Source organism: Dermacentor andersoni, chromosome 1, assembly GCF_023375885.2.
Source record: "Dermacentor andersoni chromosome 1, qqDerAnde1_hic_scaffold, whole genome shotgun sequence".
In the NCBI taxonomy this organism is placed as follows: domain Eukaryota; kingdom Metazoa; phylum Arthropoda; class Arachnida; order Ixodida; family Ixodidae; genus Dermacentor; species Dermacentor andersoni.
Genome location: NC_092814.1, coordinates 41,087,720 through 41,114,866, shown reverse-complemented (window position 1 = coordinate 41,114,866; position 27,147 = coordinate 41,087,720). Strand labels below are relative to the sequence as shown.

The 27,147-nt window shown below is 47.4% G+C and overlaps 1 protein-coding gene across 1 annotated transcript in view; it reads left to right on the top strand.

The window, feature by feature from the left end:
* LOC126545304 (neuropeptide F receptor-like) overlaps nt 1–27,147 on the top strand; it is a 439,066-nt gene that overhangs the window by 345,204 nt on the left and 66,715 nt on the right. The window contains exon 5 of the mRNA XM_055061360.2: nt 2,809–3,026. The gene's annotated coding sequence lies outside the window, so the exon portion shown is untranslated. The remainder of the gene's footprint in view (nt 1–2,808; nt 3,027–27,147) is intronic.

The window sequence follows — 27,147 nt, the reverse complement described above, 5'->3', positions numbered from 1 at the left end:
CCTACAAAAAACACCTATTTTCCCCATGGCAGGGAAAGAGTTCAACATATTCTATAGGCGTAGCACCGCACATGCTCTAAAGGACCGTTATTTATTTATTCGCTCGAAATCACTCCATAAAACTACTTAGTCGGGAACGCAATACCCTGAACCGCTCTAAAAAGCACAATTCAAGACATGCACAGAACACAATTTAACACCAACGTTTAGTAACCTAGATGCAATGTGCTTCAAGGAAACCTTGCGAAATCAAACGAAAATATTTGTATTTACCCATGGTTTCCGCTGTGGTTGAAAGATTCTTGAAGTTTCTGCACTGATACATGCATTGAAACAGGCAGTGTTCACCGTGTGCTCACTGTAATTCAGTGGCTGGACGGAAAAAAAAATGCTTATCGCTGCCAAAACTGAACCAGGGAGCTCACATTCACCTTATGATAAGGCTGGATTCTACAGGTCACCGCAACCATCTCAGCCACAGCTAGCGCGATCGTTCTTGGCATGCACAGGCTTATATTACCACTTCCGCCAGAGTTCTTCGCTGTATATTTGAGAACTGCGATTGTGCACTTTGCTTTAATATCTTTCGAATACCTCGAAATCTTTTGAAATTGGCGTAAGCCCAAATATATTTCTGAACTACTGTTCGGGCAGTAATGCTTTCTTTTTTTCGTTTGACGTTTGCCAGACTGTCATATTTGATTCTTTTCATGGTATTAAAAAAGAAATAAGACACTTGACAGCGAAAAAATACTTCTGCATGCATGATTCATGGCTATTAGAATAGAATCTATATGTTTATCCTCTCCTGAACACCGATTCCTTTCCTGTCTGGTTAGATATCCGTGAAGGACAGCGTTTCAGCGCATGTTTCCAAACCACGGATGCCGGACTAAGGGCTGCGGTTATGCGTATGAAGAATTTCTGACTGTGGGATATGAACGTCACCGGCTGCTATGCAATCGAGCATGCTCGCTTGACTTCGCTGGACCGTTTCTATTTATGCTGTAAAATTGGCGATCTGTATTGAAAAAGTCACTGACGATTACGATACTGCCTAATGCGAAATTTGAGCGCAGCGCTATTTGTGTTTGCATTTAGGGATATATTGGCTGGCGCGGATAATCAGTCTCGCGTGGCAGGTTGCAAACGGAGCCAAGTGCGGCACCACGGCCTCACTAATCTGGAGATCGCGTGGGGGCAGCGCGTGGGCGCGATCCAGACAAGCTGCCGCCCGCAAGCCTTGCAGACGACGCGCGCTTCTGTGGCGCCGCCTCGTAGCCGCCGTTGCTGCACTACGCTTTTTTCACGCTTTCGCCAGGCCCTCATATCCGCTCGTGGTTCTGCTGCACCCTCCGCTTTCCTTCTCGCGCCTCTTCTCTCTCGCCGCTATTTTCATTCACCGCTGGGCGCAGCGTTCGCTCTCATCTTTCGCTGTGCTCGTTCGCTCGGTTACGCCAGGAACGCCGAAGCTCGCCGCAGCAACGGCCGTCTAAGAGCGTCGCTGCAAAAAAAGAAAAAAAAAAGGAAAGAATGTCAAGAGAGTCGGCTAACCTAACAAAGGAATTCCCGACGGGGTACCGCTTGCCAATCGGCAACAAGGAGAGGAAGCATGTTAGAAAATAAAGTTGTTCGCTCTCTCTCGCCTTCTAAAACGCGTATAGGCTACATCGGATAAGCCCTCGGGCGGATGATACAACGATTCCACTCAAAATATTTTCTTAGTGCGCTTCGCCAGCTGTCCGCGCAGCACTCCGTCTACATTATCCCCATGATCAGTCAGTCCTGAGTGGTGGATGGTAAGAAAGCAATAGAATGGATCGAAAGGAATCGTTACATTGTACCGGCCCCCGATTCCATTCAAGCGCCTTCAGAGAGGCAAACTGCAACAAGCTTCATAAGAATCAGGTGCTATGTATAGCCGCCGTGTCTGTGTTTAAAGGCATACAAAACCACAAGAGTTACCCTGCATGCTGGTGCTATCTTCTACGTGATTAAAAGCGCCGTGGTACTCAATGACTAGAGACGTCATTCGTTCTCCTGGCTATAATGAATAGGCAGCAGGGGGAAGCTTCCGCAACGTTTTTTCGCTTCCCTCTTACGCAAGCTTACCAGAGCAGTCGAGGCTGCGGCGCTGACGACAGGGCAACGCGAAAGGGCGGCCTTTCTTTCTCTCACATAAACGGGAGCGCAGGGTACAAACTGCACAGCCATCCGCGCCTCTCCGTCACGCTGATTTTTCGTCGTGGTATTACGGCCATTGTCTGCTAGAAATAGTAGAGCTGCGATGCAGGCACAAGCAGTTTCTTTTTTCTGTTTGCGTCGCTTATAAGCTCACCGTGCCTCGCTGCATACTCCCTGAGGCTGCAGAACGGGAGGCAGCTGTGCTCCGCAGTTCATGTTGTTTGGGACGCTCCTATGTCGCTTGCTGCTTCCACCGGTGAACAGCGTTCCTTTATACGCCCGTAGCAATGCACCGTCCACTTTTGTCGCAGCTTGGAGGCAGCGGGCCCTCAATTATTTCCCAGAAAAACCGTGCAAGGACGATTAGCTCTTGCTGCTAGCTAATGGTACAATCGCCGCCATTGGCGCCATCTGTTAGAACGTGCCGGAATGCTTCCTTTTCCGGCCTTCCATTATTCTTGTCGCCAACCGATTGCCTAAGATTGTTAAAGAGTCCGGTCGCGGAAGTTTGCCTGTTCGAGCCGCAGTTAAGCACTTTGTCTGTCGCACCGGCAACAGCAGGCCAGTTGATGGATTGCGCAGGTGAGTGTCATAGTATTATTTTTCGTTCTTGTTTCTCTGCAGAGGCCCGGTGTACAACAGTGAGGCCACGCTGACAATTTCGACACGGCGAGGTTTTTACCGGAAGTCACGAAAAACCGGAAGCTGTTCCGGATAAACGGCGCCGCCGCAACTGGCTTTGCTATAAGAAAGCTGCAGTCGCTGGAGGGAGAAAGTGACAGAGTTCGATAGCCACAGCAAGCTTTGACACCCGCACAATCGAGCTTTGTTTCCCACTGCAGGTTGGTCTAGCGGCTTTCTCGTACCTTGGTTTCGCGTCCTGTCGTCCTACTTTCTTTCTGATCCGCAGCCACACACGCACAGCCTTCTTTTATTCGGAATGATCGGGCAGTGTACGGCTATTCCGAAAGCAATTCAGTTTTGTTCGGCACAGTAATGCATCTTTAGTGCGTACACGTCACTTTGACGCGGTAACTTCTCGCGGTTTTGTGACGTCCCGTGAAAGACAGACGAAGTAGGCGCCACCGGAAAAATTATCCCGTATATATTTAAAGACTCAGGTTACCCATTAAATTGAGCACTGTACGAGTTGTTAGCTGAAGATGGCACCACATTCAACTTTCTTGCACTTGGCTCTCACAGGAACTGACTGTTTCATGTCAACGGTATAGGAAAGAACCCACTCATGCCAACATTTTCTGCCGTCTGTGTTAGAAAAAAGTACACTACAAAAGCACTGATTTATTTATTTATTTATTTATTTATTTATTTATTTATTTATTTATTTATTTATTGGATTAAACGTCTCTAAGCAACACAACGGTTATGATAGATGCCGCGTAGTGAATGGCTTCGGAATAATTGCGATTGGAAGAAAATGACCCAAAGCACGGTACGTGATCCTTTTTTGCATTCTGTCTACATCAGAGTACTGCGGATGCGGTCGGAATCGGACCCGCGACCTAGTGCTCAATAGTACAATACCATAGCCAGGGAGCCGCTGCGATGGGTGTACAAAAAAAAAATGCAACCACATGGTGTAATGCGATTGTGAAAAATCATATACGGTTCAAATGCTGACGAACACCTTCCTTTTCACTGAGCGTCGGGGGGCTCCTGAGCGGCATTAACGAGCCTACACGAACTTGTGTGCTCCCACATTCCCTGCACGCTGACTCAAAACAAACATGCACATGAACTCGGATGACCTAGAACATCGAAAGGAGGTTGGAAACAAGAAAATCCACAAATGTCAGCTAGTTCGCTCTCATATCACGCAGTGTAGCCTCTTGAAAACGCTCTTTTATTTTGCTGCTCGCGTTATCGCCGCCTATTCTCACACGCACTGTGCGCAGCTGCTTTCTTATTTCTTTCACACTGCGCTATTCGAGTATCATTGCTCCTGTTCCGTCTGGTTGTGCAAAAGAGCGCCTCCAGCCGGAGCGGTGGGCGCGCGAATGCACACGTGAGTGCCGCGGGGCCTGAAGCGAAGCCAATATATGGACGCATTTTCATTTCGCGAGGAAATCCGGAGCTCATTTGAATGATTTAGGCCTGCGCACGCGCCCCTGATTGCGGTGAATGTAAGGCGCCCCTAACACCGCTCACGGCGGGCCGCCAAACTCGTTAGGAACGTGTAACCGTATTCCGAGGCCGTTGCGACGGGGCCTTTTTGCCCGGTAACTTTTTTCTCCTTTTCGTCGATTTGCGCTTCGCTCCTGGCCTCTGCGCTACGCATGCGCCAACACTTCTAATGAGGCACAGGGCGCAGAGTCTTCGTCGAGTGTTCCCGCTGGACTTTCGACACGGGTCGATGTGCATTCCAAATATGCATTCCTAGAAATGGCTCTTAGGGCCCCTCCGTTTTTGTTGAGAATCGTTCCTGGGAATGCTGGCGCAATTAAGGCGGGCTTCCAGCGCGCAGCTTACATGAAGGAGTCGGCGGTTATTTCTCGGCAAACAGTAAAACGATTAGCATTATCGTAGCCGACGACGGAGTGACGAGCTCGAGGGAAGCTGTCTATTTTGGGCAAGGGAAACGAATCAAAAAGCAACAGTGGGGCTCCGAGAAGAAAGAACGTTATGCTGATCTTCGTGCGTCATTTGTAGAGCGTTCTTCTTTTTCTTTTCCAACGCAGGATTATATTTTGTGCAGGAGCAATTATCATGAAAAATGTTGCGAAAAAGAAAAGAAGAAGAAGTCCCTCCGAGCAGCCGCTGCTTCTTCGGTGAGGCATTGTTTTCTATTTTCTTCAAGAATCAGTGCTGTGTTGAGACTTCACTGTTGTCCAGAGATAACGGACATCCGATGGGATACCTATGTGCTGGAGATCGCGCACAGTATCGCGTGGTTTTGCTGCGCTCCGCAGCGCATCTACGCCTTCCACGGCGGTGGGCAGCAAAGAACACCGGCACGAGCCATATGTCCGACAGCGCGTTCCTAGGCGCATGAGTACCGCAGAATCGGCGTCGCACTCGGAAGTGCCACAACACGCGCCTAATGTCATCAAGCCGGCGACGCTAGTCTTCAACGCTGCCCGACCTTCCAGTGCACCTTCAGTGAATATGGCTGAGACAAGCGAAAGCGAAGCCAAGAAACCACGGGTTGACGACGACAAGACATCTACCTATGAGCTAAGTGAAGGTGAAGACATAGACTGCGATGAAACGCCGTTCTCATTGGTAACGTATAAAAAGAAGCGGCCTGAGGGAATTCCAGTTGTTTTTCGACCCTCACAGGAAGGACGCAACTTCTGGCAAGTGAATCCAAACCGCGCTGCGTCTGAAATTGTCTCCGCGGCAAAGGAAAAAGTACTGTCATTCCGCGTGAATAGAGATGGAAGTTTCTCTGTCAACGTTACTTCAGTCTCATCTGCAAGACATCTACTGTAGATGAGCGAAGTGCCTGGGTTGGGAGTCAAACCATTCATTCCGGCATCTTATACCAGGAATGTTGGCAAGATACGCCATGTGCCAGTTGAGTATACAGAAGAACAACTGGTTGACTTCCTGAAGGACTTTGGCGTGACATCTGCCCGTCGTCAGGCACGCTACAATCGCCAAGAAGACTGAGCGGTAGAACCACGCCCTCTGAGAACTGTCATTCTCCATTTCAGAGAAGACAAACCAATGCCGCAACGAGTGCATTTAGGTTTCACGAGTCATCCCGTAGAAGAATATCACGGCCCTGCTCTGAGATGCTACAACTGCCTGAGATTTGGACATTTATCGAAGAACTGCCGCAGTCAACGTCGCTGCAAGATATGCTCAGAAGACCACGACCATTCAGAGTGCAAGTCTGCGTGTCAGCCAAAGTGTGCCAACTGTGGCGGAAACCGTACAGCTTCCTTCTCCGGGTGCCCTCAGAGCAGAGCTACCTCAAGGTTGCGCAGACATGAGCTGAAATACGGAAGGATACCTCCTCGTAATGCGCCCCCACCCAACCTTGATGCTGTAAGATGCGTGCCTCCAATTTCCAACAAAGAAAAAGAACAAGTGGTCAACATGAACTATTCTGCAGCTCTAAAGCACTCAGGTCGACAACGCTCTGATAGCGAGCGACACGATCCACCTCCAGAGAACACTACTCATCTTGCCCAGGCTTCGAGTGAACTTCGCCGACCTTCTAAACAACGCCCTCTACCAGTGACACAGCAACCTCACCTACCATCTGAGCGACTACCTCAACATTCGCCTCAACCACACCAGTCATCCCAGCGACCATCACAGTCAGCTCTTCAGCGACCTGCTTCGAGCACACATGGAGCTTCAGCGTCGTTTGGTGATTACGCGTCTTTACCCGTGGCACAGATGATCCTGCCCATGCTATTCACAGCTCTGCGTGCAATTCTCAGTGCCATTCCACACGCAAACAACCTTCCAGAGGTAAAAGCACTGCTTTCTATGGAATCGTTGGTGCTTCCACAACCACCAACAGCTCCACTGCAGGCTTACAATGAATAATCGCTATAACAATGTTTTCATATTTCAGTGGAATGCTAATAGCCTTCGAAATAAGTCAGCTGATTTCCGCAAACTACTAGCTCAACATAATTTTCCTGTTTTATGTATACAGGAGGCAGGCGTACGAGATGACTTTCGTCTTTCGAACTACGTTATATATAAATCATCGCGCATTGCTGGAAGTAGCAGAGTGATGTTATGCGTGAGAAAAGACCTGCCGTCCTATTTCATACAGTCGAGCGATTTAAATATACCGGAGTTCGTAGCATGCAACATATCTTTTAGAAATACAAGCGTCACAGTGATCAGTCTATATCTACAATGTTCTAGCAAATTATCAGTAGACAGCTTAGTGGATGTGTTTTGTATCGCAAACTCACATGTGCTGGTTTGTGGGGACTTCAAGGCACATAACGTCATCTGGGGCAGTGAATATAATGATTCCCGTGGAAGCATTATAGAGTCTGCCGCAGAAAAAAGTAATCTGGTCGTGTTAAATGACAGCTCTCCAACGTTCTTGCGGGGGTTTCGTTACTCAAGCTGTATAGACGTCACGCTCTGCTCACAAGACCTTCTTGATGGCGTTGAATGGTCAACAGACATAGGAACGCGCGGTAGTGATAATTTTCCGATCCTGGTAAAACATCACCTCATACGGAGTGAGGGGACCCGGCGCTACTCAAGATATACTAATTGGCAAAGTTTTCGGCACCATTTAAGTAACTCATCGGGCGAAAATCCGAACTTTCTAAGTTTCGCAAATATATTGTGTGAGTCTTACAAGATGTGCACAAAGCAAGTCATTGTTCCGAATGACTACGCTGCAGTCGACGGGGAATATGAATGTCTAAGAGCAATTAGAAGACGCGCAGAACGGGCTTACCGCCGCAGTGGAAAGCTGGATGACTACAAGATGGCGCAGAAAGTTCAGTCAACTTCGCGCAGACGCTTACAAAAATTAGGTACGAGAAGATGGCGAGAATACTGCGCGTCGTTGTCTCCGTTTACTCCAGTTCCCAGAACATGGTCCGTTGTCCGATCTTTTAGTGGTCCAGTTACCCAGAGCCATCCCTTCCGAGCCCTTGCCGTAGCTCGAAACACTCCGGAAATATATGTTGCTGACGAATTCTGTCAACTTATATCCAGACCAGGAATTCCGCCTACTTGCCTACAATTGGCAAATTCGACAACACTAGCAGAACAGAAGGTTCGTGTGTGCTTTATGTCACAACATCCTCAGCTTGACTGTGAGTTTACTTTATATGAATTGAAAAGTGCTCTTTCATCATGCCGTACAAAGACAACCGCAGGCCCAGATGGTGTTACGTATGTGATGTTAAAGAACCTAGGTTCAGTAGGACGAATGACTCTTTTGGAGATATTTATTGATATCTGGATAAGAGAGACCCTTCCGGATTCATGGAAATTAGCTCGGGTAATTCCAGTGCTAAAACCAGGAAAGACTCCACTTTGTCTTGACTCCTACCGACCCGTCAGTCTCACAAGCTGTTTTTCCAAACTAATGGAGAAGATGATAGACAGTCGACTGCAATGGTGTTGCGAACACACAAATGTGTTTGCCGACCACATGACCGGTTTTCGACAAAATCGGTGTACAATGGATGCAGTATTAGACATTGTCACATGCGTCGAACATGAACGAATTTGCGGAAATGTGACAGTAGCAGTATTCTTAGACATTCAAAGAGCATTCGACACTGCAAGTCACATACACGTCCTTGCTGGTATGTTAGAGCTTGGCCTACACGGTAGAACGCTGCGATGGGTATCAAATTTCTTGAAAGATAGAAAAATATTTATGGAAACAATTGAAGGAGAAAGTAATTATCACAGCATCACGCAGGGCGTTCCGCAGGGCAGTGTTCTCACTCCGTTTTTATTCAACTGTGTCATGGCAACCTTGCCACAAAAACTCCCGTCTGGTCTACAGTATTCTCTGTACGCAGATGACATCTGCATATGGGCCTCTGGATCTCATATACAAGACATTCAAACAACGCTGCAAGAGGGTGTTGATAGTATCGACACCATTTTAAAAGAAAGAGGCATGAGTATTTCATACGCAAAGACAGCCGTACTTCCTTTCACTAGACGACAGCTAAATAATTTCCAACTTACACTTAATGGGCAAAGTTTGATGTTAGTGAAAGAGCATAAATTTCTTGGAGTTATTCTTGACCGCCAGCTAACATGGGCATCACACATCCGCGCAATTGAAAAGCAGACGAATGCAGTAATAAACGTACTTCGCCGACTCGCTGGCACGACGTGGGGGGGGGATCAGTCTCTTCGCTACTACAAGTTCATAACGCACTCATAAAACAAAAAATTGCTTACTCGGCCCCTATTCTTCATGGTTTATCGCAAACTTCTGAGGAACGTCTTCAACGTTTACTAGCAAGGGAGCTACGAGTGTGTCTTGGGGTTCCGCAGGCTACCTCGAGTTCTTTAGTAATCGCTGAAGCTCGTCACCCCCCATTTCCAGTAATACGAACGGTTGAAACATGCCGACATACTTATCGCATCTTAACCCAACACGAGAATCATCCATTAAACCTCACGCTCACCGAAAGAAACAAAAGCAAAATTCACGATGTTGTTCGAGAACATAAAGCATTATTACCAAGATTTGAATTATGCAAAGTGGATGTCAGTTACCCTCCCTGGATGTTAACATGCCCTAAAATAGAATTATCGGTTGACGGGATTATATCAGAGAGACATGTTCATAGTAGCCGCACAGCAACTGGCACTCTTCCAAATTTACTTATTATATCCCTAGTACATCCACGTTTATACAGATGGTTCGTGTCATAAAAATTCCTCGACTTCAGCATTCGTTATTCCACATTTAGCGCGAGAGCAAACATTTAAATTATCCCGGGAGACATCTTCCACCATGGCAGAACTATTTGCAATCCTGTGTGCTATGCGTTTCATAACGTCAGAAAAACATTCGCAAAAATGGGTTATCTTTAGCGATTCGCAAGCCGCTCTCACATTACTGCAGAGCAATAAGAAAAATTCTTTGAACACTTCGCTATTGCATGAGACGCTCAAAGAACTTACAAAAGCAAGCGCAATGAACCACGTAATTGCATTTCAGTGGATACCTGGGCACTGTAATATTCCTGGTAATATTGCAGCTGACTCAGCTGCGAATCGAGCGCACAATAACGCAGAGACAACCAATCTTCCCCTATTGCGTAGTGAAGTCCGTCTGATCCTGAGACAGATTTCTTGTCGCCTCAGCGAAATTACCTGGTTTGACCAGCAAACTAAAAACTCGGGAGTTATACTCTATAGACCCTTGTATAAACTTATCAATGCCGGAAACTCTAAGAGACAACAGAAAATTTGAAACATTGGTACACCGGCTGCGTCTTGGTACAGCATTTACGAAACACTTCTTGTACAGGATAAAACGTATCTCTAGTCCGCAGTGTTCTTGTGGCCATCCAGACGAAGATGTACATCATCTTCTCGAATGCACGAAATACGATACACAAAGAACGGTACTGCAAGCTAGTTTGTTTATATTAGACAGAAGACAATCCACTCTTAAAAAGATACTTGGCCCATGGCCAACTGCGGGCCTTCAAAAGAGAGCACTTCTTGCTCTGAAAAAGTTTTTAGAGGACACCAACGTTTTGGGAAAATATTAAGTATCAGATGATCCGAATACGCTAAATGAGTTACATACGCTGTTCGTGGTTCATAATTGGTTTATGGGGTGATCGCATCTTTTACGCAATATGTATAATTCTGTTCTGTACTTGCAGTGTATTACATGTGTTGTGTGTTTTGGCTGTTCAAAACATCTGACTTTATATATGCGCACGTGGAGTGAACTAGTGCCAGAACTTTGCGACTCATGTACTGCTGGACTGTATATTTTTTATTGATCCGGTTTTCGACATAGTGTTATACTCTGTGTCGCTATTCTTCCTTTGTACGCAAATTTGTTTCGTTTGCCACGAGACAAGGAGTAGCCGGTGCCACCACAAAGGCGCCAACCTCTCCTAATATTCATTTCAATAAAAAAAAAAGAAAATTGTGCTTTGAATCGCGCGCATAAATGAATGCGCCGGGATTCTGTACAATACGATCCAACTTCAAGTGTAGAATGCTCTGGGCCGCTATTTTGTAGCGATGCCTTATGCCTTATTCTATGCTATTATCATCCACCACACACGGCCGCCTGATCACGTTGATAATGTGGACAGACCGTCGCTCTGACCACTGGCCAAGCGCGAAAAGCTTGAAAAGGCATAGAATCGGAAAAGGCATCGCTACAAAATACCGGCCCTGGTTACAAATGAATAATGGTCAATAAGAACACATTTAAGGAAGCAAGTCCTAAACATTATACAGCTGTTCCGTTATTATAAATTAAATTCTGGGGTTTTACGTGCTAAAACCACGATATGAGTACGAGGTACGCCATACAGTCAGGGACACGAGATTAATTTTCACCACCTTTAAGGTTCTTTAATGTTCCCGTAAATACGAGTTCCCGAGTGTTTTTTCGTTTTGGCCCCAACAATATACAACCGTCGAGATCGGAATCACGCACCGCTTTCTCGAGTTTAGCAGTGCAACGCCATGACCACTAAGCTACCGCCGCGGGTCTCCTTCATTTTTATTTTGTTTTGCGTGTGTGTGTGATTACGGTTTATCGAAAAAGGCATGCAGCTTAACGTATATTAAGCTACGAGTCACCTTCCTCTATGGGCGTTCGTGTGCGGCTTATTGCAACATTTTGACGAATATTTAGATTCGCACAGTGTAAGCGCGCAAGTATTCCCCCACAGAAATCCCAGTACCAAATGCATCCAGGTCGACTTAACATTTGCAGTATTAGTTATGCTCAGAGTTGCCCTTTCACTTCGTTCGGTTATTTGGAGCCCCTGATGCACGTGCCGACGTCGTTTATTTTCGATTTCGCCGTATCCCTGAAAATATTTCGAGAGCAATAATGCAATAGCACAAAAAAGAGGGACAGAGAATATGGCAGAAAAAGAATTATTCATTGAACGACGGTGATTGAGCGTGAAACCGCTTCATTCATGCACACCCACACACGTTTTCAAACATAATTTCAACGATAAGCGCGTGGATGCACTTGCGCAACAATTGAGGCTGAACGAATGAAATGTTGCTTCATTGTTTGAGGACGACCGTTTATAGTGTATCTTAGAGACTTAAGTTTCTTACTCAGTGTTGGGTAATTTTCGATTGCTAGCCGACATTGAGATTACTTCTTTTCCTTCTTCATTCCTTTCCGCCGCACCCCCCCCCCCCCCCCCCCCCTGGCCGTTTTTTTTTTTTCCCGTGATAGTTTCACATCAGTCGTGCTGTATGCAGGAAAATCGCCGCACGTGGTATTTATGTAATCCGCGCTCATGCGGGGTTTTTCTCCTCACGGTCGCAGGGGTTTTGTTCGTATTGAGGTGTGGTATATCTGTCCGCGAATTGTTCTCCTGTAAGTTCATAGAAGTAAGCATGAGTTTGACTAATCAGAAATTCCGCGTGCCTTAGCCAGTGCTCGGCTTTGTATATTACAAGAAAGTCGGTGCTTCTCTGCAAAAAAAAAAAAAACAGGAAAGTGCTTTTATCGCCATCACACTACTCGACATAACGTCAGCCCAACCAGCATTAGCTCTACTCAATGCTTGTAGCTTATCCAGCAGCTGTGCTCGTAATTAATCGTTTCAGAAGACGCAGAAGCGTTGAAAAAGTGGAAGAGCGAAAAGAAAGAAAGAAAAAAGAAATTCCGGCCACGATGCGCGGCTCGCAGTCTGCACCGTTCTGCGCCGCCGAACGCGGTACCGGAGCTTTACGGAAATGCCCCCCCTTCCCGCCTGGCCACGGACGGTGGCCAGCGGACCAGAAGCGCGTTTCGAGCCCCGGCGCGCACCGGCACTCGTAATCTGTCGAGCATCGCGAGCAGCTTGACGCCGGATTGCGCAACAGAGACATTTCTCGCGGTAGAGCGAGGAGCAGCGGGCACGTCAGTCCCCATCATGCTCGCGAGTGACCTTCTCGCCGTCAACGTGTCGGACCCGACAACGCGTACGCTGCTTTGCAGAGCACGTATAGACGAGCGGTCCTTTCCATTTATAGTACGCGTGAAAATTCCGGCGAGCGGGCGAACGGCAGGGAGCGTTCGTCGAAAGCCATAGCAATTCGCTGCCGCACTGTCCGAAAGCTCTCCTTCGTCGTCGCTGCCTGTCCTTCATATCGCTGCTTTTTATTTTCGCGTGGACGGCATTGCGCAACGTGTCTGCCTTGGCGTCGGTGGCGAGGCGCGGCCAACTTGGGGCGCATTCACTCTCTTCCCGAAGACGAGGAAGGAAGAAGGGGGCCTCTTTCCGGAATAATCGAATCAGCCGCGCCGGTCCATGGCGCACTACCTGTCAGCAGCAGCGGGCGGACATTGCGCCCAGCCGAGGGGGTTTGTTGACCTCGTGGCCGTATATCCTCGTCTCTATATTGCTTATCGGCCAGCCGAGGAGAATCGACGGGTAATTCGGGCCTCAGATGGCTGCCTTCATATTGTTCGCCTTCGCGAAAAGCTTGACGAGTAAAGAGCGAACAAACAAGAATAATGCGCAGGGGCATAGACGGGTGAGGCTACACGCGTTCTCGTTTCGCACTTGTCGATTCTCTTTTTATTCTGTTTTACTTTACCCTCTAGAGTAAAATGGGCGTATTTGGCGCACTGTCGGCATCACTTTGTCCGAACGTCGTGTAACACATCGGCCTTGAGCTGTATTCTCATGCACGTTCGACCAGCCTGTCCAACGTATGGGAATATGTCAATAAAAATTATTCTATAGATGCGGATACGACAAAAGAGCATTAAAACAGTGAATATAGCAGATAGCCGCAAGTAGGGCAGCACCGTAACAAAGGCATGTTTCAGGTTACCACTGTACCAGTTGGCGATAAGAAAAAGAAAAGGAGCTCCCGCAGTGGGCCGATTTAAAGTGTCAGTAAAGAGGGAGGAGAGTAAACAAATAGTTTTTTTTTTCTACTATTCGTATAAATTTCATTCAATTACTGCATCAAATACGTTCCTGCCATATGTGGGGAACCTATATATATATATATATATATATATATATATATATATATATATATATATATATATATATATATATATATATATATATGCGTGTGTGTGTGTGTGTGTGTGTGTGTGTGTTGCGCGCGTGCGCAATCCTACGAAAGACTGCTGTGCACCACCAATAATCGAACTTGTTTCGCTGACTGCACGTGAAACGTTATCAGATACCGCTGAGATGTGGTAAAACATATTGTGCAAACGAAACAGTGTTTCAATGACAGAGCTCATAAGCACTGCAGTAACCTAAAGAATGAATATGGAAGTCATTTAGCGGGACATTGTAACCAGTGCGTAAGCACTCCCATGTTTGAAAAGGCAAAGTTCATAGGCAAAGGAATAAGAGTAAGAGGGGAATAGAAATAAGAGAGAGATATCATATTCGAAAGGAAGGAGAGAAAATTACCGCCCGTGCACCCAGTACAGATGGTAATCCAGCGAAGCTGAAATGCGCGGACTTGTTGTTTATTGCTGGATTAATGCCAACGGTTTATAAAGCTCTTTCTCAATTATTGGTTACGTCTTTGTGTTAATGAGGTTACGCACACGTTTGGCTTGGGTTTATCACATTGTTTATTCGAAATGCTGCATATTGGGCTTTGCATAATCACCATCATGGAGCGGTACAATCAGCGGTTCATTTTGTTAATCCAGCATCTTCATCAAAGTATGCCTGAATTATTTTACGCATTTGTGTTTAGTAATGCGTCAATCAGTGTTTATGACAAAGTGACACATCGGAGCCGCACATTTCACTTAATTAAAGACAGGGACACATTTTTGAACTTATTGCGGGTCTGGGAGTGGCGTTCACGAATGCATACTCCTATCGTTTGGGAATGGCTGAGAGCCCGACGTGCTACTGCTGTGGGTGCGAGGAAACCATCGAGCCCCTATTGTGTACGTGCCCTCGCTACGATGTCCAACGCCTCTCTCTGCGGGCAACTTGACACCGACTGTACTCGAGACCGTTCACCGAGTCAAAGATACTCGGACCGTAGCCACACCCGTCATTGGCTCGAAAAGCGATTCGTGCACTAGTGCAATACTTGAAGTGCACCGGCTCAAGAGACCGTTTATAGTGTCCCCGTGCATAGTGTCCCTCCCACACACACTCAGTGCTTACTCTCTTCCTTTTTCCCTCTTTCTATTCCCTTTTCCCCCACCCCCAGTGTAGGGTAGCAAACCGGATGCTCTTCTGGTTGACCTCCCGGCCTTTCCTATCCTTGTTTTCTCTCTCTCTCTCTCTTTCTCTTTCCTTCAGCTTGAATACAGCTGCGCACTCCGCTCGAATAGCCTATTCAGCTTGAATATAGGATATAGGAAAGGAGCCAACAGCCAAGGTCCCAAACTGGCCGCGGAAATAGCATTGCATAGCGAAAATTCGCTCACCGTCATACTGTCATACCACCAGTTCAACCCAGAGTCAAGCTCAAGCTTGACTACACAGCGTCATTTCGCCGTCGCCATACATGGAAGATCGCACAGTACAGGGGTATTTCTTGCGTCCACTTGACCACCCCTAGAAGCGGGGGCGTATGCAGTGTCATTATATCTAATGCATATAAATAACACATTGGTGCTTGGTGGATGCAGGGGCAAAACAGGCTATTAATGACAAAAACGAAGAAGAAAAACGAACGGTAGTCCAGGTGCTTATATTCAACAGGCTACGAATAGGAGTGCAGCGACCCGACGCAAAATTACACGGTCTAAGAACATTACTAATTATATACTGTCTAGGTGTTCACGCTTAGCACGACAGTGTACTTATCCGGGCAACAATGCTTACAAAGAAAGACGGCGCACGAAAATATTTCGCAGTTATCTTTTTTTTTTATCCACAGCCACCCATTCGCGCACAGACAGGAGCGCGTGAACACGCACACTATACGTATACGCAATAACTAAATGAGTAAAATAAATTCACCCACGATTACGATACTCCCTAATGCGAATATTGAGCGCAGCTCTATACGTGTTTTCATATCGCGATATGTTGGCTGGCGCAGACAATCTGTCTCGTGCGGCACATAGCAAACGAAGTGAAGAGTGGTGCGACTACCTCTCTAATCGGGCGATCGCGAGAGGCAGCGCGTGGGTGACGCGTGGGCGCGATTCACAGCAGCCGCTGCAGACAGACCTCCGCTCGTGCAGCGCTTTGTTTCCATACATGGTATCGCTCGACGAGCTCGCCGCACACCATCGGTGAACATACGACAGCGTGCTACTCTGGCGCCATCTCGTAGCGGTCACCGCAGCAGAGCCCGTCTTGCGCGGCGCTACGCTTTCCCCTCATGCTTCCACTGTAACCGCCTCCTCCACTTTCTTCCTCGCCCTCTCTTCACTATCGCCGTCTTTCATCGCCCGCTGCGCTCCGCGTTCGCTCTTTCATCCTTCGCTGTGGTCGTTCGCTCGGTTACACCGAGGGAGGCCGAGCAACCCTGAGGCACGCCGACGCTCAACGCAGGATCGGGCGCCTACGAGCTGCGCTCCGAAAACCGACGAAAAACGGGGCCAAAAACTCTGCGGGAAATAGAGCGCCACGCACTGGCCGTGTGTGTATACCGAATCCAGCGGGCTCCCATTAATAATCATTGTCCCCGCCTACCCTGCGCAACGAACGCACCGGCCGGCCTGCAAATCCCGGCGCTTTCGGCAACACCTCGTTCGTCACCCCGCCCTCACAGAGTCCTGTTAACAATGCGGGCGAGTGGTTCGTTGTGCCGTTAAGGCATCTTCGTGTGTGCGCGCACGTGTGTACATGGGCGAAAGGAAAAGGGCGGTGGGGGTGACGCAGCGGGGTTTTGCGCTTATTTTACTCAATGATTGTTCTCTCAGACAAAGAAACAAAAATGTGCGAGCTCTTTGTTTTGTGCCGCTGCGTACCCCGTCCTTCTAGTGTATGAAAATCGCAAAAGGGAAGGAAAGAAGAAAGAAACCGGCAGTTTCACATATTATGGCGCAGTGCGAAAAAATGGGGAAGCAAAGGGAGGAAAACATTACAAACGACAGGCCATATAAGAAGAAGGGAAAATGAATGTTCAAGAGAAGCACGGAAAGAAAACTCAGCAAACGCGAGAGCCTAATTTGTTTTGCTCTCTACCTTTGCGGGGAAACGGAGGCGGAGCAAAACAAATTATACCCTCATGGACGCACTTTAAGCGTGACGCATTGCTCGCAGGGGCTGAGCAGGAAACGAGGAGGACAGAAAGATGCAGACAGCTCGAGAAGAATTGTGGCGTCATGGTGGAAACAGAAAAGACGAGCATTCGTGGCTGAGTCTCGGGGAAAAAAAGTGGTGCCCTTGCAGGCGCTGAACACTTCTTAGTTGGAGCGTTCACCGGTTGAAGTTCCCTTTTGCTGAGTCCCTAATCGCACGTCTCTCTCTCTCTCTCTTCATTTTGTCTTGCCAGCCTACCTTGAAAATCAAACATCTTTTATTTCGCTAGAACTTCTCGAAGTTGTTGATCTCCATAGCTGCGACTTGATTAATGTGTTTACAAGTTTTCTTTCCGTTTTCAAAGAGCGCACACACGCTAAGTATAAATGGTCGCGCCGTAACCTGGTTGTGGCCGCAAGGGTAGTGATGGTCGTGTCATATACCGCATATATGCAGCTCTAAGCTGCGGCGCTTTCATTTGCAACCCCGCTGACTATTTTACACCCGCGTTCCGGGCACAAACTAACATAACATTTAGCCGGGTGTCCTGCCGCTGCGTCAGCTTATCGTTATCACGAACCGCCGCGAGGGACGCACGTCACTATCGTAAATCGCACAGTCAATGCCTTCATCACTTCCCTGTCGCTGTTAAGCGGCAGCACGCCCTGCTAGATACCATGTTCGTTTGTACGCAGATAGTTTGGGAGGGGTGCAATCACGGCGCGCAAGCGGGTAGGTCACGTGGTATCTTTTTTTTGTATTTCGTGGATATCCGCATTAAGCTGAAAAACACTAATACTTGATAGAAAGTTAGAAACTGTCTAACCGGACGTTTTGCAAAGCACTCTACAACTTTCTAATTGTAATTTTTTGCCTAACTTCGTTGCTTCAGAAGTTAATTAATCAATCTTGACTAATTGTCTAACTAACCAGCACACTAAAATAGTGTGACACACTACATACAAAAGTGAGAGACATGCATTTGGTCGCGTCGTGTTGAAGTGCATCGGCATATTTTTAAACTCTGGCTAACGTTAGCTGAAACACCGTGTATGCATGGCAAGACGGCGCCGGCGGTAGCTCAATTGGTAGAGCATCGCCCACGTAATGCGGAGACGTGGTATCGTTCCCCACCTGCGGCAAGTTGTTTTTATGCGAAGCATATTAACGTAGGTTTCGGGCCTTCGCGCGACGCCCGGCGGTGGCCACCATTGACCCTGAAGTGGGGTCACGTGACATGACGTCACGTGATGACGTCACACAGGCTGCAGATGGGGCCTCATATCGCGCCGTCGGTCGCCTCCCGGCGGTGGCCACCATTGACCTTCAAGTGACCTTCAAGTAGGTCACGTGATGACGTCACACCGGCTGCAGATGGGGCCTCATATCGCGCCGTCGGTCACCTCCCGGCGGTGGCCACCATTGACCCTGAAGTGAGATCACATGATGTGACGTCACGTGATGACGTCACACCGGCTGCAGATGGGGCCTCATATCGCGCCGTCGGACGTCGCCCGGCGGAGGCCTCCACGCTTCGGTTCGCGCCGTCGCGCGCGACGCGGCGGCGGCGCCACCATCGCTGCATCACGTGATATGTGACGTCACGCGAGGAATGAAGCGGCGCGCGCCCGCCGTCGCGTCAGTCTCTGTGCCCGCAACCGCGCCAGCGTCTTTGCGCCGGGCGTGTATGCGGTCAACATGCCTCCAAACGCTAAGGACGTTAATAATAGGAATGCAAAACGAAGGCTGCAGCGTGCTACGGAAACCGATGAAGAACGCGAAGAACGCCTAGCCAAGCGGCGCGCTCAATATGCGGCTCGACGACAACGCTCCGAGGGTGTTGCTTAACATGCTTCGCATCCACTGGGCTTAACCTTGATAAGCCTCCAATTTTTTCATCCACTTTCAATTCCAATAATTTATAATTTCTTTATTTCAATTAGTAAGTACAAGCAACTTCCGCCGTGTTGTCTTTCTGTGCCTTTGTTTGTTGGCTTCCTATGATATATATATATATATATATATATATATATATATATATATATATAGTTGAGCCCGCTCATAACGAACGTGAGCGTCACGCGGAATTCGTTCGTTGTATCCAGAAGTTCGTGATATGTGGGCCACACACAAAAATTGACATCAATCAAAACAAAAATTTATTGAGAAAAAAAATCGGTGATCGTTGTCTGCCTCTTCAGAGCACATCCAATGACGGCGGTTTCAAGATTGTTCAAAGCTGCGATGTGTTCGTCACCCAAGGCCTTAAATTACACAAGATTTCTAAGTGCCTCAATATGACCCACTGCTGTGGTCGCGCTTACGGGTGCTGGCTCCGATGGATCGCTGTCGTCGTCCGATGCTTCGGCGTCGCTTGATGCCCGCACTACCCGGATGACGGTCTCGTCGCAAAACGACTCCGAAACTTCAGCAGCGTCGTCAACATCAACAAAATCTTGCCAATCAAGATCGCAGGCGGCCAGGTTACGTCCACAACGCGTCGCCCCAAGTCGTCGTCAGTTGGCGTTGTTGAGTGTCTTCAATGCCTGCTTCAGGTGCGTCGGCGAAACTGGCCTTGCGAAAACAATTCCGGATGCATTCGGGTTCCATCGACGCCGCTTTGATCATTTCGACCGTCGAGTACAGCGGGACCTGCAGAGGCACATTGGCAGCGGGGCGATCTACTGCAATCAGCATCCGCTACACAACACGGCGCCTCTAGGCCGCTTTAAACGACCGTATTACGCCCATGTACAGCGGTTGCGCTTTTGACTTTACATTTGGCGGCAGAAAAGGCAGCTCAACTGCCGTTAACACAGCTTGGACATGGTGGGCGGTACAGTTCTCGAGAATCAGAAGGACTTTGCGCCCTTTCTTCGCCATTCTGCTGTCAAAATCAATTAGCCATTCCGCGAACAACTGGCGTGTCATCCACGACTTCGAGTTATGCCTATACCGCACTCGTACATACGTGCGGAAGCAACGTGGCCTCTTTGATTTGCCGATGACAAATGGCAGGCATCGATCGCTTCCATCCGTGTTGGGGCACACAAGCACAGTTATGCGAACTTTGCTGTGCTTGCCGCCAGCACATGTGTCACCTTCATAGCGTGCGTTTTGCCAGGCAGCATTTGACAGAATAGGGCCGTTTCATCAGCGTTATATACATCCCTTTCAGAATAACTTGATACACGTTCCAAGTTTTTAGACATCCACGTGTTGATGTCTTCGTCGCTTACCGATGCCGATTCGCCGTTGATGGACTTTAAAATAATTCCGTGGCGGAGCTTGAAGCGATGGAGCCAGCCATTGCCAGGGGGAAAATCTGGGAAGTCGAGGAGGAACGCCAAGTCCTTTGCTTTGGACAACATCAGCGGCCCGCTGATGGGAACATTGCGTGCTCGAGCATCAAGGAACCACTTTAGAAGCGCGTCTTCAACGTCTGCATATGTGGCTTTCCGTAGGCGCTTCCTCGTCGCGGAGTCCATTGGCGGCACTCTTGTAGATTTTGTCCTTCTCTTTAAGTATCGTGGATATTGTCGACGTCGACAAACCACACTTTTTCACCAGTTCGTGGTTTTTCGCGCCTTGGGAAAGCTCTTTCAAAATCAACAGTTTCGTGGCCAAGTCCAAAGCTTTTCGCTTCACTGCCGAAGTAGACGCTGGCGAATCCGCCATCTCGGATAGGCACGGGAGCACACCAGTAGGAAACAACGCCGACTACGCTAGCACAACCAGCACAACCACAAGCAAGAAAAAGACAGTCGCGCAGTCATGTGAGGCGCGGCCTTAAGTTTTTTCTTTTTTTCGTTTTCGCGGCGATCCCCTCGCCTCTCCTCCGTGCCTCCGGCGAGGCGCCGCGGGAAAGGCAATTCTCGGAGCGTGCACAGCGCAGGGTCGGCGGCTCTCACCACGTGGAAAGTGGTCCGCGACACCAAGGCGTTCGGTGTAGCCGATCGGCTAGGCTGACGGGCGTTCGTTGTAGCTGAGACCGAGCGCCATAGCCCTAATGTATATTTCGACGGTCACGCCAGAGTTGTTCGTGATGAGCGAGCGTTCGTCTTAAGTGGGGCCGTTATGAGTGGGCTCGGCTATGTGTATATATATATATATATATATATATATATATATATATATATATATATGTGTGTACGCTCTTCTAAGCTCTCCCATTTGATCCCTATACCTTTATCACGTGACCAGCTTCCCTTACTTTAAATACTGTCCACTTTCGCACCCCTAACGCTGACGCATTACAAGAACATGCACAAGAGTCATCAGCTTTTGTGCAGTGTCTTATATGCTCATTCTCCCTCTGTCGAGCCCACGTACTTCCCTGGTCAAAACCTAAATGAACTAACTGTGAGCGAGCGCCGTCTTGTCTGCCTTCAATTCGTTCGGCGCCTCGCGTTCTTTCACGTTTGCCGTTACAGTGAGAGCATCTTCATGTCTTCAGAGCGGGAAACTGCATGTGAATAACTTTCTTTTATTTAATTAGTCGCAATATTTGGCCATGGCCATTCTGTTTAACTAAAACATCTTCAGTGGCACCGCCATGACTGCAGGACTTTCTGTTGAACGGGCATGGCCATTCCGATAAAGCGGCTATCGATGATAGCATTCAATGTGACGCACTCGTATCACACGTGTCTTGACGTCCGCCGGCAGTGGCGCTGTAGCAACAAGTTTTGAAAGGAAACAAGCCAACGCGACAACATTTTCCTTATCTCTAGGGTCCTATTTTTAAATTGCTCTCACGTTTATTGAAGCCCGTCCACAATAAGGGATAATCTCATTTCAGCTTGCCAGTACAGTTCGCCTATGCATATCGCCTATCTTCTGCGGAATAGTGACCGGTTTTTTTCAGTCACGCTTCAATGTTGTTGGATTTTGCCCTGAGCACCAGCGCAAGAAATTGAAGACGAAAGCAGCATTTGGGAGCACCTGATGCGGAGGCTTCGCAGCAGGCACAATTGCGCCGCACGTATGATATTCGAGTTTCAATTTCCAGCGTAAGCACTTGAGATAGGTTTTCATAAAAAAAGCGCTCTGCAGCAGAAACATGTGAGAGCTACTTCTAAAGTGCCGAATCTTCTACAGCCTCCTCGGAATCGTGTTCCAAAAATGGAAGTGGCGAACGTTAATAGTCGCGACTACACCAGTGACCCCCCGCGGTCGCGTCGACAAACAGACTCGGCTTTCACCGTCTCCTCACGGAATGCTTGCTCTGTGCGTTTTGCATCAATCAATAGCACCGTGTGTGTACAGAATATGCGCTAGAAGTACTGTGTACGTCTCCGTAACGTAATAAGAAACCATTAGAAAGGAGTACTTTAGTGCGTCGAACAATCAGTTTGCATCGCATGGTAAATAAATAGAAAAATGTTAGCCATCCTACACACCGATAATATGACCGCAGACACGTGAAAATGCTTCTTTTGTGTCCTTTTTTCCCTCTGATGTTAGGACCTCGGAACGATCTAAGGACTGCAGATATGTTTTTTTTCTTTCTTTTTAAAGTTGGAAGCGGCTGTTGAGTCTATATTGCAGTGGAGAATGCCTCTTCTGATGTCGACGTTTGTTTATTTGTTTTTTTTAAAATAAACCTTTCTTTGATTGCCATCTCGGTGTTTAGCATGACTCGTCGGTCAGTCGTCCGGTTTCTCGCCAGACAGGCATGCGAACTGGGCTCCAGCAAACTAGCCTGAGCGACAATGTAGTGCCAAAGAGCGCACCTCTGTTTTGCGTAATAAAGCAATATATCGCGACAAAAAAAAAAAAAAAAAAACCCTTTACATGTAATTTCGGCTCATCTCTACAGCACACAGATCTCTAGCTAGCTCCTTGCGACGACAGCCACGTGTTGATTATGAATGTAATTTTCATGCTATGGCACATGCCCACGACAGTGAACCAGCGAAGAAGCGGCCGGTACATGTAAACTGAATAAGAAGAAATGAAGAAATGCAAGCCAATACAAGATTTCTCACACCGCATATGGCAGGGGTGCACTAAAGCACATGCGCGCCTGTGCTTTGCGTCAAAGTTGGCAGCCATGCTTGGCTGCCAACTGGGTATGTACCCATTCGTTGCCATTTCTCCAGAGTGGTATGTATTATAGTGTGACACGTGGGCTATAGAAAGCTGACATGTATCTAGACACGCGTTGTTCACAAGCATCATACATCGCCTTGGTCCTCGTTACACATGTGCGTTGTTGTGCATAACCACATACATTTGATGAGAATACAGTTGTAACATTTGTGGTGAATAAACATAAACATTCCAGAAATTGCACGTTGCTTACGATGAAATTCAACGCAATCGCATACATCGCATTTATTTGTTTAGCATTTGTGTGACCCCATCACTAAAGCGTCGCTTCACATAGCTTCCAACACGTGGATTTGATCTGCGCCCTTTATTCTTACTTTCCTTATTTAGCTCGTTCTTACAAATTCAGCCACGCAGCACTGCGCGCTAAAAGCATCCCACCCTGCACCGCAGAAAAAAAAAAAAAAAAGACATCCGTTCTCGTACTCATGTTCGAGAAAAAAAAAATTGAAATACCGCCGTGTCGGTAAATCTGCGTGCATACGGAACTTGCCCATCCCCCCGTTATTTGCGTTTCCCGGCGACAACCCCTGCGTGTTGTTTACGCGGCCATTCATCTCACTCTAACCGTGCTCAAAATAATCGCGATTAAATAAATGGCGGAGAGCTGTGCGTATTCACGCCGGGACAAAGAAAACAGAAATAAGACCCGCATGCATTTAAATACTAAGCAGTCTTCGTCGGTAACGAACTGGACTCTTTGTTTCCCCCGTCACGTATTGGTCTCTCCCACTTTGCTCCGCTGCGGCGACTGAGAAAAAATAACAACGAAAACAGTGGGGTCAGCCGAACGACGCCACCGCAACAAAACACATATGAGACTATGCCGAACAAAGCCTCGTTTTGTCGCAACCCAAAACGAGGCGACAGTGGCGGTCGCGATGGAGACCGAATTAAATGAGCTCATCCTATTTCACCCTAGAAACTAATTAAAGTTCCAGCCAGAGATCACGTTGTATGCGGTCAGTGATGGCGTAGCACTTTCCACTTCTGAGAACAATGAAGCACTCCCTGCGCGAGTATATGCGCAATATCCGTGCCTCCACGGGATTGGCCATGCATGTCCGCTTACAACGTCCTTAACTGGTTGCGAAACAGCGCCCAGGCGAGTTATTGCGGTTATTAATTGAGTTGTGTTCTCTTATACTCTGTCAAATGGGTGGCTGTGGAGGGATTTCATTTCCTTTCATTTTTATTCCTTAAAGACCCCGTAACGGGGTATTACGTAAGGGGTGGGTTACACAAAAATAAGCAGAAACCATGTGTTAATCTATGGTGAAAGGTGATTTGGGACGCTTTCTATGAGGGTGGATGGACAAGGAATGGCAGCGGTGTCGCCCGGAAGGCCAGTCAGCAGCTGTACGAGGAAAAAATGGCGTAGAAAAGGTAACGGTGCGTGCACGTGGGCACGCGACTTGAGGATGACCAGTGCGATTAGATATGCGCGTTGGTGGAAGAATGTATGGCGGGATACCCATCGAGCTATGAAAAAGTTTATAGAATAAAGAAAGACTGGCGATACGGCGGCGACATGAGAGAAGGGGTAAATTAGATTCTAATTTTAGTGATGACACACTCACATCATAAGAATACGAACGATGAATGAATCTAGTGGCACGGTTTTGAAGTGACTCGAGCGCGTCTTGAATATAAGCTTGTCGCGGGTTCCAAATTGGTGCAGCATATTCCAATTTTGTTCTCACGAGAGTTTTATAAGCTAACAATTTTACGTTCTTGGGTGCGTTATGTGAATGACGTCGCAAAAATCCAAGTGTTTTATTTGCAGATGATATGACGTCAGTGACGTGTAAAGCCCAAGGAAGGTCACGGCAGAAAGTGACTCCCAGATACTTAAACGATTGAACTGCTTCGACAGGAACGCTGCTAATCGCATAGGAAAAAACAAGTGGGAAGCGGCGGCGGTTGAAAGATAAGGTTTTTGCATTTGTGAGGGTTAAGTTCCATTAGCCAATCATCGCATCATTGCTTTACATGGTTAAGATCACTTTGAAGGGTTAATTGATCCGAGGCGTTGACAACAGTGCGATAAATAACACAGTCATCGGCAAGCATTCGGATATTACAAGATACATGAGTTGGTAGGTCGTTAATGCATACAAGGAATAAAAGCGCGCCAAGGACGGACCCTTGCGGAACGCCTGATGTTACTGGAAGGGAAGCAGAAGTAGCATTGTTCACAAAAACAGCCTGAGAGCGGTTATTTAGAAATTCACGGATCCAGTTTATGATGTCGGGGTGACGATTTAACAGTGAAAGTTTGAGTAGAAGGCGCTTATGGGGTACTTTATCAAACGCTTTCGCGAAGTCCAGAAAAATGGCGTCAGTCTGAAAATTGCAATCTAAGTTTGCATGTAAGTCGTGCGCAAACATGGCCAGTTGAGTTTCGCACGAAAAACCCCTGCGAAATCCATGCTGCGCAAGATTGAAGAAGTTATTCGAATAGGAGAAAGTCCATGATATGTGTGTAAATGACATGCTCCATGATTTTGCACGGGATACTGGTTAAAGAAATGGGTCGGTAGTTTAGCGGTGATTCTCTGATACCTGACTTGAAGACTGGAATGACCTTTCCATATTTCCAATCGGCAGGAAGCTGACCCGTGGAAAGTGACTGTGAGTACAGTAAACGCAAAAATGATGCACAAATTTTTTGAGTGTTCCTTAGAAATTGTGAGCTAATGTTATCGATCCCGGCTGATGAAGATAGTTTAAGTTTGTCAATTATGGCAGAAATTCCAGATGCGACAAAGAAATTTGGTGGCATAACATTTCCGAAGACACTGGATTGTACAGGGGTGGCATGTCGGTTTCTTTACTAAATACGGATGAAAAGGCGGTGTTAAACATATTAGCATATTCAAAGTCGGTGGCCACTTCGCCTGATTCCTTCATTTGGCTAAGGTTACTAGATGCTTTCGGGCATGCCGGACTGAGGGTGAGAAATTTTCACCAACGCTGTAATTTGTGCCTTTGAATTTCTTTCCTTCCGATAAAATCGACTGTTTGACTTTAAATGAGTTAAATTTTATGATCAAAGGCCAGACGCGATCAGGTGAATGCACCTGATCATGCACCTGGATTGCGTAAGAAAATATCTTTCCTACTTCATTTCTCTCTAAAGAAAAAAAGTTGAATGAATATTAAAGTCAAAGTGAAAGACAATAAAGATAAAGTTGCTGAGATGGAGTGTTTCATCAACATCTACAATACACACTGCTACAAAACGCTGTGCGTAGAGTCTCTACCCTTGAGTGAAGGCTCATCGACCCGTGTACTAAGACGCATGGAAGGTCCGAATACACAGATAAATTCGCGCTCAGTCGACAATACAGAACATAAATGACACCACTGCGTACACGTACAGTTGTGCACTTCCACTACATATACGCCGGCAGAGGTCTCTGCGTTTCAGTACAGAGCTTTCTATTGCTTTCTTTTTCCTCCACTAATCACAAGCACAGATCTAAGATTGTATCTACGCTAAAAAATATTTAAAGAAGGTCTTTGTCTTTTGCTGTAAGAAGTCACTGATCACGGTCCAAGTATTTTTTATTTAATAAAGACGCGCTTGCCGAGTCTTCCCAGCTGTTTTGCTAATGTTGTTCTATCAGCGGGGTCGTTGGTCACTCAAGAAGGACGTGCTATAGGTGTTCGCCATTTCATGGCCGAAGCAGCAATCGGGAGAAGTAACGCAGCATATACTGCACAGAAAGATATTTGCGTATGTCGCATTTAGTCGAAGTCGATCTCTCTGTGTATGTGTCTCTAGACACGTCGCAAGAGGAGGGCTGCTATGTTGAATTGCCCATGTGGGTCAATTCGCCGGCTTCGCTCTATCACCATCCAACCATACCTCCAAAGAACGGCGGAAATATAGTTGTCTCAAAATGGCGGATATCCAACCTAGACAGCGGGACTGTACGCTGAGTTTCTTCGTTCAGGGCCATTTCTGGCGAGTATTTCTCCCCGTAATGCGGCGTGGTGGAAACGT